This window comes from Gossypium hirsutum, chromosome A10 (assembly GCF_007990345.1).
Source record: "Gossypium hirsutum isolate 1008001.06 chromosome A10, Gossypium_hirsutum_v2.1, whole genome shotgun sequence".
NCBI classification, from domain to species: Eukaryota; Viridiplantae; Streptophyta; class Magnoliopsida; order Malvales; family Malvaceae; genus Gossypium; species Gossypium hirsutum.
In genome coordinates, this window is record NC_053433.1 from 97293104 (window position 1) to 97307102 (window position 13999).

Here is a 13999-nt window from a genome sequence, read left to right on the forward strand (position 1 = left end):
GTATAATTGCATTAATACACAACATGTAAATCATTTACCAAAACTTACCATTTGATACCAATTGTACCGCTTATTCAATAGCTTCAAATATATGTACACTTACTATAACATAGTACCAAATCACACGAAGTTATAAAACATACCTCATATGCATATTCAACTACTATTTTACCTTTCATCATTCAACCATAAATCATTCCATACATCAACATTATAATGCAAATTATGCACATAACAAAATACCAAAACACAAGCCAAATAAGTGGCTAATCTCAATAAATCACTTATAGGCCAACATTTAGCCAAATTAACCTATACATGCCATTATAACCAAAATCAAAACATCCGAAAATACAGATAGAACCGATGGATAGTGTGATATAGCTCCGACAAGCTTTTAACCCGATCGAGCTTTCAATTATCTGAAAAGTAAAGGAAAACAACTATGTAAGCAATGGATGCTTAGTAAGCTCGTATAAATTTTAGTTATATCAATTCATTTTAAATATGAAATTTATACATATCAAGGATAATCCAATATCGATACCACAAGATTCATGAAGCTATATTCAACAACTTACAAGGTGAATAAAATCCATAGCATCACTTATACATATCATCCCTAGCATAGTAGGATTTTAAATAACTTTAAACCCTTTCAAATTTTTATTATTTTCATTTGCATTTCATTACTTTCCATACTCGTTCCATATGCATAACACACAATTCATAAGCATATCATATAACCGTAGCCACAAGCTAGTGCATTTAAACATAGCCTCGAATTAATCACATGATAAGCCATTTCATAAGAAATTGCATAATTTAAACCTTACCACTCTTTCATGAGCTCAAGCATATTTTCATTTGAGCACTTACCATTTCAATGCAACTTATAATTAAACATATTACCATTCAACCAATAGCTTGGCACTTGCCTAAGCATCTAGCAACAACACTTGTTAGCATACTTGAACATATTTCATATAAATTCAACATCGATAACCTTATTATCTCAACATGTCACACTTGAGTTTATTACTCGTCTCAACTTACATAATTTTCATGTATCAACATATCAAAGATATTCGTATATGTACATGTCATGATACATACCATTCTCTTACATAATTTTCATGTATTAACATATAAAAAATATTCATATATGTACATGTCATGATACATATCATTCTCTTACTGTTTCTTCTTATACATATATCATCCATTCAATATATCAATATATCGTGTAACATTATTTCCATGTATTTCATGTATATACCTGTATTAGTTCATATCGAACTCATATTGTCTCGTAACAGAACATTGCCCATTGAACTATTTAGAATATCGTTGGATACTTGGGTAGGACACACGAGGTGTACTGAACTATAATCCATTAATTCCTGTACATGTATGCTCATACAAGCTCTAAATTGATATACTCTTACGAGCTGTAAATGATAAGCTCATACGAGCTGAATATCGGTAAGTTCGTGCGAGCTAAATATCAATAAGCTCTCTCGAGCTGAGAATCGGTAACCCTAATGACATGTCATTTGTTTTCTATAATTTCTAAGGTTCAAATGGGACTCGGTAATCGTTGTACGTCTTTGGATTTACGATGTTTCATAACACAATAAATTGTATACTAACATATATATTGATTTAATCACAATATAATCACATATTAACATTCAATTTAATCAAAATTATACAGAATACATTTTATATGAACTTACTTGGCTAAATTGCAGAAAACCAAGATTAAGGGCATTTTAGTAATTTTCTATTTTCCTCGATTTTTCGCCTGATCTTGATCTAAATTAATAATTTCATTCAATTATTAATTTAGACAACAAAACAATTCACTTCATGCAATTTGGTCTTTTTTACATTTTTACAAAATTACCCCTAAAGTTTTACTTTTATTCAATTCAGTCTCTGAGCCCAAAACATGCAATTTAACTATTTTTAATGCCAATTTTTAATAGCACAATATTCATGACACCCACATCAGCCCATACTTGCACCAATTTCACATCAAATCCTTGAAATTTTATTATTTTAACAAATTAGTCCCTAATTGATAAAGTCATCAAAAATCACTTAACAAAATACTTTCAATTATCAATCAACATTCCAAATTCATCATTTAGCATAAAAAATAACAAGATTCATCAATGGAAACATTCAAAATCTTCAACAATTTCAAAATCAAAGGTACGAGCTCATTGAACCTAGTTGCAACGATCTTAGAAACATAGAAATTATTAGAAATGGATGAGAAATGGCTTACCATGCATCATCCAAAGAAGAACCTATGGCGGTTCGGTGAAGAACAAAACAAATTGGAGAAGAAAACTATCATGTTTTCTTAATTTTATTAACCTTTTATTTATTTTATTAATAAAATAACATATAAAACTTTATAATTAAAAGAAATTAAAGCTTCCAACCGTCCCATTATCTTTAGGATGGATAACTTACACAATAAGGCCACCTAATTACAATTATTTTCTCAATTAACAACTTTAAACTAATAGTGATTGACTTTTTTAACTTTTACGATTTAGTCCTTTTTAATTAATTAATAATCGAAATGTTAAAATTTTTCAATGAAAATTTAATACCACCTTAATGACACTTAGTAAATATTTATAAAAATATTTATGGCTCGATTTATAGAAATGAGATCCTGATACCTCATTTTCTAAAATCCTGATACCTCATTTTCTAAAACCACTTGACCTTAAGGTCTTACCACTTGAACTTAATAAATCACTTATAAAATAAAAAATCAGTATATCCAAAAACCTTTCAAAGTCACAATTAACTCGTAAATATTAAATATAATATCTACAAACTCACTCCTTGGATTTGGTGGCCCCGAAACCATTATTTCTGACACCACTCAAAAACAAACTGTTAAAAGGTTCTAGAAATTTTCAGTTAAAAAGTTGCATTGGGTGCAAAAAGAAAATTCCTCAATTTTAATTATTCATTGTTAAACCATTATTTATTTTTGTTATTATCTTTTTTTTCCTCGTCTTGACTAAACTAGTATATATACCATATTACTTAACAATGGAATTGATTTCTTTAAATTATTTAATTAATGTAAATAATAGTTTACCTACTTTGATTTTATCCAACAATGGAATGGATCCCTTCAAATAGTGGTTACTCAATTCTCCCAATGCGATGCCACTAAACATGCAGTATAATTAACATAACAATGAGCTCTCATATTTAGTTTAGTGTATAATCTAATTTATGTAATTTTTTGGCAGGTAGTAAGTTCTTGAAATTTTACATTGAGAAAGTGGAAAACACCTTTTAAGAGGCAAAATGCCAAAAAAATGTACCATATTTTTTGTACAATCTAATTCATATTTTTGTTACTAATTAATTTTGTTTAAATATGGTTTAGGTTGAATGTTTGAGATATTTGTTGAGTGTCAGTAAATTAGTGGTATCTTAAGTTTTTTTTTAATTTATTTTTTAGACTTAAACTATAGGGAAAGTGTTTCGGGTTAGTGTTGATAGGGGTTCAATTGAACTTAAGTTAAATGGTGAGGGTGTTAGGCTTGAACCTGAGTTAGAGGGAGGGAGGATTAGTGGTCCTACAGAGTTAAATAAAAAAACTATTGTTGCTAGTGGGGTAGAAGGAGTAAATACTAAGAGGGTAAGTAGTGATATAAGTGAATATGCAAATGCGGATGAGGATAATAGTGACTTTCAAAGCAGTGAACCAAAAGAGGTAGGTATGGAAGGATGGGTTAGTAATGATGATGATGATGATGAGATGACGAATATTAGAAATAATTATTTATATCTTGAGCTACAGAACTCTAAATTAATATTCACTTGATTTTTCCGAAACTAGACTCAAATACCTTCCTACATAAAATTTTCAGAATCTATGTAACGCCCCGTACCCGAGACCGTTGCCGGAGTCGAACACGAGGTGTTAACGGACTTAATTCATTTACTTACACAGTTCATTTTAAAATTTCCAGACAAGCTGGCTAACTGCATCACAGTTACTTTAAAAATTATATCTCGAGTTCCAAAACTCGAAAACTGATTCCATAAATTTTTCCTGAAAATAGACTCAAATGTCCATCCACAAATTTTTTTCTAGAATTTTTGGTTGGGCCAATTAGTACAGTTTATTAGTTAAAGTCTCCCCTATTTCAGGGTTTGACTACTCTGACCTTCATGCATTACGACTTAGATATCTCCGTGTACAGAGCTTCAATACTTATGCCATTTCTTTCTAATGAAACTAGACTCAAAAAGGAATCCATACATATAAAGCATGACTTCTAATTATCTCTGATTAATTTATGGTAAATTTTAAAAATCAGAATAGGGGATCCAGAAAATGCCTGGCCCTGTTTCACGAAAACTTAAACATCTCATAAAATACGGCTCATATGGTCGTTTCATTTCTTTCAAATGAAAATAGACTTATCAAGATTCGATTACATAATTTATTCACTATTTAATTCCATTCCTACTATTTTTAGTGATTTTTCAAACTTACATCACCGCTGCTGTTAGCATCTATTTAAAGGTAAATTTTACCTATTTCATAATTTTCCATGAATCCATTAGTAAATTGACATACATTATTTTCAAGTATAATCACAATTAGCCCTGACGTACGTAGCCCCAATAGGACCGTGATCGGCCATTCCAATGGCTAGTCCTTACCAAACATTTCCACACCACTTAATAACCATATCATAAGACCGTAATGATATACTCCAAAATATACGAGCCATTTTCGCATGGCTATACGAATATACATTACCAAAAGATACTTAATTAACAACAAGGGTTAGCCCTATACATGCCATTATCAAAATTCAACTAAAAGAGTACCAAAAGGGCTTAGATAGTGTGGACAACTTCGACTTTGACACTCCCGAGTCCGATAGCTGACGAACAAAATCCATAAAATAGAGAATTAAAGCAACAGAATAAGCATTTTGATGCTTAGTAAGTTTTAAGTAATGAAATTATTTACAACTAAAGTATAGCGTTCGTAAGACTAAATGAATGATTGCATATACGCATATTCCCACAATCATGGTTACTTCACGCTTCAACCATTATATTCATGCACTCAGGATCGAACCTAACTAAAGGCCGGAAGCTTGTTAATCAATTAAGCGAATACTATTTAAAAAGGAATCGACCTTTCCAGTGCATATACGAAACATACCTTATCGTCTGGGTTTATGAGCGTATTAATTAAAGTTATTACAGCAAGATCGCTCATTTCCAAACCCAAGTACCTTCGGGATTTAGACGGATATAGCAACTCGCACAAATGCCTTCGGGACTTAGCCCGGATATAGTAACTCGCACAAATGCCTTCGGGACTTAGCCCGGATATAGTAACTCGCACAAATGCCTTCGAGACTTAGCCCGGATATAGTCACTAGCACAAATGCCTTCGGATCTTAGTCCAGTTATCATCCGAATAATCATGCACATATATCAATAAATCATGACACATCCATATTTCATTTTCATTACTAAAACTCAAATGCAAGACACTTATCAACCCTTACCATTTTCGGCTCAATAGCCACATACAAAGAGCATGATTTTGATTGGCTTTATAACATGATCTCTATGCACATTCGGCTACTAGTCATAAGTATAACTAATTACCCCGATATACAATTCAAGTAGGATCGTTATATCACCGTTTATTTGTTATGCTTATATGTCATGACTTAATCAAATCATAAACTAAGTTCCATTACTCGAAGACTTACCTCGGTATCTTGGAACGGTTGTGGGTTGATTACTCTATTGCTTTCTCTTTTCCCCGATCCAACTTTGATCCCCCTTGCCCTGGAGCTTAATATATATACAAGTAGAAGTATTAAATATTTTTACCAATAAGGTTTACTTGTTAATCACATTCGGCAATCACATATCAAACTCATTTTAGTCATGTGGCCGATTATACTTGGTCATACATACACATAATTAAGTTATTTAACACCTAACTCACATAGCCATAGTGTACAAAATCTTAAGGTCCAAATATGAATACCCCCAAGTTCTCATGACTTAACCCCTAACCACATTCTGCCGAAAATCCTTTGAATTTCCAATAGCACACACACATATAATCAATTTGGAGACTCTATTAACTGAACATACATCCGGAAATAGTCTATAGCTCTCTCTGCCACTCATTTCACAACTTAACAAAGCTTCAATTCGAAATCATTAGCGAGTATCAATTAACTTAAGCTACCTTTAAACTTTTACTTATCACCTCATGCCAAACCATCAAAATGAACTAATTATATTTATATAAGTACTACCAAAACCGAAACCTATGCATAATATTATTTCTTATGCCCAAACCAAAGACCACATTCAAGAACTCATCCACCATTCTACCAAGCACAACCGATTACCCATTCTCTTTTTAAATCTAAATTCGGCACCTCCAAACAAAATGAGGTAAGAATCTCAACTTTCATGCTAACATAACCAGCAACTTAACACATCCACATATCTAACATGCTAATAGCATCAAGGCATCAACTAAAATTTTTAAGCTTCTTAGCCGAATCCTAACTCTCCAACAACCCCAAATCCAACCATGAGTTAGATAGAATTTAGACTAATCATCCAAGGGATGTATAAACTTCCAAAAGTAACATTGAACATACCTTAATCTAGAGAACCACCTTGGCCGAATTTTTCTTCGTCTTCTTCCTCTAGTTACGGCAATAGATGAGCAACCTAAGCTAACTTTGGTTTCTCCTCCTACTAACCACTATTATTTTATTACCCATATCCTTTATTTTATTATTTTTAACACAAAATGTTAACATAACATATTTGTAATATGTTTTAACCCATAGCATGGCCGGCCACCATCTAGATTTTGGCTAATTTGACATGCAAGTACAAGCATTTTCTAACATGCTTTAATACACTTTAACATTTGCCTAGCACATTTCTAAATTTTCTCACACAAGTCCTATTTGATAAATTTCACATACTATATACGAAATTTAAGCATGAAATTTTCACACGTGCATGTTCATATATAATAAGCATTAAATATGACTATTAATTATTTTCTTATGGCTCGGTTTCGTGGTCCCGAAACCACTTTTCGATTATGGTCAATTTAGGGCTGTCACAACCTATGGTTTAGCCAACAATTACAGTTAATTCTTCAAATTCATCCCTGTTCTCTGTTTGATAGTTTCGACCTTTCTTCACTAAAGATTAATTACCTCTTAGGATGAGATTTGGATGATGTTCCCTTTTTTTCTATTGAAATAAGAGTCATTAGTAATTAAAAATATAAATTTAAACCCGAAAGTATTTTTATACAATTTTTAATGATTTTCCAAAGTCAGAATAGGGGAACCCGAAATCATTTTAACCTTGTCTCACAAAAATCCAAATATCTCATCAAATGAAATTCTTTTGCTTACACTGTTTCTTCTTTGTAAAATTAGACTCAATAAAATTTAATTTCATATTTTATTAAACCTCTAATTCGATTTCCATAATTTCTGGTGATTTTTCAAAGTTGTACTATTGCTGCTGTCCAAAACTATTTTAATGCTAATTTTACTCTTTCATGATTCCCTTGTACTAACTTTCATTAACATACCATTATAAACCTCGTCACATATTGACATTGGAATAGGCATATGAGTAATTAATATGTTTTCAACCTATTAGCCAATATAAGCCAATTTATATGGCTAGATACCAAATCAAATCCTTATTCATTACAAGCCAATACATTTGGCCATATCATAATGACACATACACAAAATGACTAAGTCCCTATAGATGCCATTGAATCAAAGGTTCGCGTTCATTTACCCAACATGATAACTTGATAGTGTGACAGAATCTCTGACAATCTCCAACCTAAGCTAACTGAATAAACCTATGAGAAGTGGGAAAGAAAAGGGGGTAAGTTATATAGCATAGTAAGTCCGTATGAAAATAATAAGCGAATCATTTACATGCATTTACCAATTTCATCAATATGTTCTCGTGGTCACACATTAATCAATTGCAATTCCCATCTTTGAATCTATAAACATAAATTTATCTTATCTTGGCATTAGTCAAGCAAACATAAACTCTTATAATAAAACAGTTCAACATTTGACAAATCATTTCAACATTCATAATAAAAGTGCATATTAATTATGTATATTCATATTTCCCAATTCATATAGCTTAACATCCTTCAATGGTCCAAACTCTTACCTATCCATACTTTCATATCCATTTTTATTTGGCTTTTATGTCGGCCTTTCTTACTTTTCATTATTCATTGAATCAAAACATTAAAAGAAGAAGCACATCGTGTCTCAATTCAACTTGGCCTAAAAGCACATGATTCTCAATCGAATTCACCATATATTTTTATGTCATAAATATAAACCTATAATCACAAGGTCATCATAGAAAATCATTCTCATAGACATAACTCATTCATTTGCATTCTTACCACATACCAAACTTAATGCTCATGAGTTTTGAGTACGTACCCATACTATCTCATAACATAACCATATACTTATTCTTCTCATTGACTTACCCCTCGGGTTTTTCGTTAAGTTACTCGATAATTTACCCGTTGAGCACTTGGAATACCATCGGATACATTGAAATCTCGCACCTAAGTGCCCCATATGTAGCCAACGCTACCTCATATCACATATCACATATCACATGTTGCTCGCTTTCTAATAAATCGTAATTTATACATATTTCTATCCCATGCTTAGCACATTTTATGCATGATTTTTCCTTAAAATTGGTGAATTTGATGCTCCTAATGCCTTAATTTCATGCTTTATACTTAGGTGAGCATAGGAGAGTGAAAAGAACGAGAAACGGGCCAAAAACGGAGAAAATGAGCCATTGTACAAAATCAACACGGCCTGGACTTCCTTACACAGGCAGACCACACGGTCGTGTCCCTTTGGCAAGGTCAAAGCACGATTTACATGGGTAGATCACACACCCGTGCCCATTTAACAGCCTCGACCACGGCCTTAAGCAATCACACACGGCCGTGTCACATGGGCATGTCCCTGCCGAGCCCAAGTTTAGTCTAATTCGGGAAAGGCCAATTTTGAGGGTTGTTAGGCATTCCAAAGCCTATTTAAACACCTGAGGACACACTTGGACAGGGGACGCAGAGGAGGAAGCAAGGAATTGCTCAAGGAAAGCTGATTGATCCATCTCAGAAGTCGGATTCACCATCAATACTGAAGATCTCCCTTCAAATTCCCTCAGGAGTTTTGGGTTTTCTTATGTTTTGTTATTTTTATTCTTCTGAGATGTTTTCTTTCATTAGTATGAACTAAAACCCCTAAATACCTAAGGGGAATGAAACCCAAGACGGATCTTGTTATTATTATCTGAATTGTATGATAAATATTTGACTTGTTCTTAATTATGTGTTCTTAATCCTTGTTTTGATATTTCAGGATATTGATTCAAGTTAAGCGCTTATTCAGAGGAGGAATAGACCCTGTCTAAGAGTAAATTTGTCATAATTAAGCGGAGTTGGTTGCTCGCCTAGAGATAGGGTGACAAGATTTTTTCGGATTAGGGTGTAACCTAATAAGGGGATCCATAGATCGAGTTAATGCAACCCTATGACGTTAATTAGAAAGATATTTCAATTATTCAAACTAGGGTTAGACGTTGTTAGTCTCGAGAGAGATAATAATATAACTTAGGGATCTCTACGGAACAAGTTGAATGAATAATTGGTTTGATTCAGAGTCAAATAACAAGTGAAGTCTAGGTGGATTTTTCCTTAGGTATTGTCTTAATCAATCGAGTTTTCCAAAAAAGTATTTTCCCCAAATTTCTTTTCTGTGATTTCTTAGTTTAGTTAATTAGTTAGATAAACAAAACCCTTTTATTTTTTTAAGCTAGATAAGAAAAAGAAAGTTGATACTAGTACTTTTAGTTCCTTTGGGTTCGATAATCTGGTCTTGCTAAAGCTATACTACTGTTCGATAGGTACACTTGCCTTCATCATGATAATAGTTAGTTTCAAGAACAATTCATTATAAATATTTAAAACCTGTCACGAATATCACATATCAAGTTTTTGGCGCCGTTACCGGGGAACTAAGATATTAGGAACACTCGATTTTTATTACTTTAGCCATTTACTTTTACTTCAATTTAAATTTTATTCTAATTTTTATTAGTTATTCTTCTTTTTCCCTTTTTCTTGCAGGTTCTTATAGTTTATGACTAGAAGAAACCCGTTAGGACCATTACTTTTTGACAGTGAGATCAATCGCATAGTTCGCAGAAACCAAAAAGAAATAAGACAAAGCTTAAGATACACAGAGAACGAGCAACAAGACAATATTCAAACCACAACCAAGGAGATGGATGAAAATCAGGAAAACCTGATACCTCCTGCGATTGCTATTAATCTAGTAAATTAGAATCCTGCTCGCGCACTCTGTATGATTATGCTAAACCTTCTTTAACAGGAACTGAATGGAGCATAGTTAGACCTGCTATAGCTGCAAATACTTTTGAACTGAAACCTAACACAATTCAAATGATACAGCAATTTGTTTAGTTTGATGGTTTACAGGACGAAGATCCCAACGCTCACGTGGCAAACTTTTTGGAACTATACGATTCATTTAAAATTAATGGTGTTTCTAATGATGCCATTCGCCTTCGGTTATTCCCTTTTTCTTTGAGAAACAAAGCTAAATAGTGGTTGAATTCGTTACGATGGGGGTCAATCACTACTTGGGAACAAATGACCGAAAAGTTTTTACTAAAATATTTTTCGCCGGCTAAAACGGCTAAATTACGTAATGATATCTCTTCTTTTGTGCAGATGGATTTAGAAACACTCTACGATGCATGGGAGAGATATAAGGACCTTTTACGAAGATGCCCTCACCATGGGTTACCACTCTGGCTACAGGTTCAAACTTTTCATAATGGCCTGAATCCTTCAACTCGACAAATTGTTGATGCAGCTATTGGCAGAACCATTAATAATAAAACACCTGAAGATGCCTATGAATTTATAGAGGAGATGTCACTGAATAACTATCAGTGGCAAGTCATGAGGACAAAGCTAATGAAAACAACCAGTGTTTATAATGTCGATTCGGTCACCATGCTTTCTAATCAGGTAGAACTCTTGAATAAGAACATTAATGGTTTTCTTAGTTCTTCACAGGTTCACCTAGTATTGTAGTGCGAAGCAAATGGAGGTGGATCGAGCAATTCAGAATACCCACCTTATAGCCACAACATGGAGAACGAGCAGTTAAATTACATGGGTAATAATCCTCGATCTCAAAACAATCCTTATAGCAATACTTACAACGCATGTTCGAGGAATCACCCAAATTTTTCATGAGGAGGCCAAGGAAATCAAAAACCACCACCCCTTCCAGGCTTTCAGCAACCACCATACCAGCAGGAGAAAAAGCTGAACCTTGAGGAGATGCTAGCCAAATTCATCTCGGTGTCAAAGACTCATTTCTAGAATACCGAGATGACACTCAAAAATCAACAAGCATCAATCTAGGGGATTAAAACTCAGACTGGACAGCTCGCCAAGTTGATTTTCGAATGACCACAAGGTAGCTTGCCAAGCAACACTGAATCTAACCTAAGAGAGCAACTCAACGCAATTGCCATTCAAGATAAGGAAGGGTTAGTGGCAAAACAAAGGCCAGAATCGGTGGTAAGCGAAGGTAAGAATGAGGTAGGCCAAAACGAACAAAAATCGGTAAGTACAGAATATAAACCTCATGTGCCATACCCCAATGCGACAAGGAAAGACTACTCAGATGAACAATTTGGTAAATTCCTTAAACTTTTAAAGAAACTACATATTAACCTACCGTTTATTGAAGCACTTTCGCAGATGCCGAACGCAGTCAAATTTTTAAAGGAGCTTCTAGCAAATAAACGAAAGTTAGATGAAAGGTCGCATGTGGAGCTGAACGCGGTTTGCTCAACCATTCTTCAGATAAATTACCCAACAAAATAAAAGATCCAGGGAGTTTTACGATTCCTTCTTTAATTGGTAATTCAGATGTTAATAATGCGTTGGCTGATCTAGGGGCTAGTATCAATGTTATGCCATACAAATTGTTTAAGCAACTAGGTCTAGGGAAACCCAAACAAACTAGGGTGAGCATTCAATTAGCAGATAAAACTATCAGATTTCCTAGGGTTATCATTGAAGACGTACTCATTAAAATTGACAAATTTATATTCCTAGTTGATTTTGTTGTTTTAGACATAGAAGAGGACAGTAATGTTCCTTTAATTTTGGGAAGGCCCTTTTTAGCAACTGCTAGAACAATTATTGACGTTGGCACAAGTGAACTCACACTTCATGTAGGAGACGAAACAATCAACTTTCAAGCTCACAACCCAAACAACATATCGAAAATTGAAGGTGATTGTACAAATTGTTCTACTGAGACTGATCATCCAGTGCAACCTATTTTGCAGGAAATAAGTTCGAAGGACACACATAAGTAATGTTCAATCCACAACAAAGAATCTACCCATGAAGAACGAAGGTTACGAAACGAGGAGTTAGATGAATGGCTGACATTTAAACCGAGAAAACACGATAAACCAAAACTACGCCAGAACAAGCTCAATGCCTCACCAAATAAACTTAAGGTTGGAGATAAAGTTTCATTAGATGCCGCAGATCCTCACATTGACACTGCCAAACCGAATGAAGAAATTCCTCTTATGGTACTTAGCATTTTCCCATTTGGTACAGTCGAGGTAAGTCATCCCAAATTTGACACCTTTAAGGTAAACAATACCTGCCTAAAACCTTATTTTGAGAGGATTCATAGCAGGAATGAGGAGTATAAACTCCTCGAACCACCATGACCATTCACTAGAGAGGTAAGTCGAGCTTAGACTATAAATAAGCACTTCTCGGGAGGCAACCCGAGCACTAATGGTATTAACTTCTTTAAATTTTAAGTGTTTGAAAATCTAACATACTAACCAAATCATTGAACACAGGCTTTCCAAAACCACAAGGCTAGGCACATGGGCGTGCCTTATGCCGTGCCTACACCACAGGTAATGACACGGCCGTGTGCAAACAGGGCAAAAGTTTTTCCCAACATAAGGCTGCGATAAGTTGCCACGACCGTGTGACATGACCGTGGGCGAAACTGTCAAAACAACACTGGCGTGCGACACGTCCGTGCCCCACACCCGTGGCCGACAAAATAACACGGGTGTGCGTATGTGTACACGAGCGTGGGAGAAGCGAACCACATCACACATGGTCGTGCAACACAATCAGGCAGCCACATGGCCTAGACACACGGTTGTGTCCTCAGGCCGTGCGACGATCTCTCAATTTTCGACAAACACGGGCTGGATACATACCACACGGGAGTGGGACGCGGCCGTGCCACTTTTAAAATTAGATTATCTCTTTTATTTTATTTTCTTTTACCTTTGTTTTTACTCTAATTTATTTGAAGTCTCATTTGTTTTTAAACATTGCTTATCTTTATGATTACTATCAGATTATTTCCTCAATTCTCCTTTTATCCTTCAGAATCATGCTTGCCCTCCAGCTTTATTTCCAATACTCGCTCTTGCTAATCGAAAAATTTCATCCATTTTTAACTCAGGAAGTTTCACTTCTTTCCCTATCTTATGAACTTATATTTATATTGGTCAATATATCTATCTTTGTACATTGAGAACAATGTACATCTTAAGTGTGGGGGGTTACTTACATCTATATCAGAAAAATCCCTGAATTTTGTCTTATTCTCATGCGATCTTCTCATATCATTATTAGAATGAATTCCGATTAGTTTATAATGTTTACTGATATGTCTTGAATTAAAACATAGGCATTTATACGTTGATTGTTTAAACTTTAAGACATTAGAGAATCAAGCATGAT

The 13999-nt window shown here is 34.1% G+C and overlaps 1 non-coding gene across 1 annotated transcript; it reads right to left on the reverse strand.

The window, feature by feature from the left end:
• Positions 1–10879: 10879 nt before the first annotated feature.
• Positions 10880–10986, reverse strand: LOC121209112 (small nucleolar RNA R71). Its single transcript, XR_005904229.1, has one exon. It is a non-coding gene; the product is annotated as a small nucleolar RNA R71 (small nucleolar RNA).
• Positions 10987–13999: the final 3013 nt, after the last annotated feature.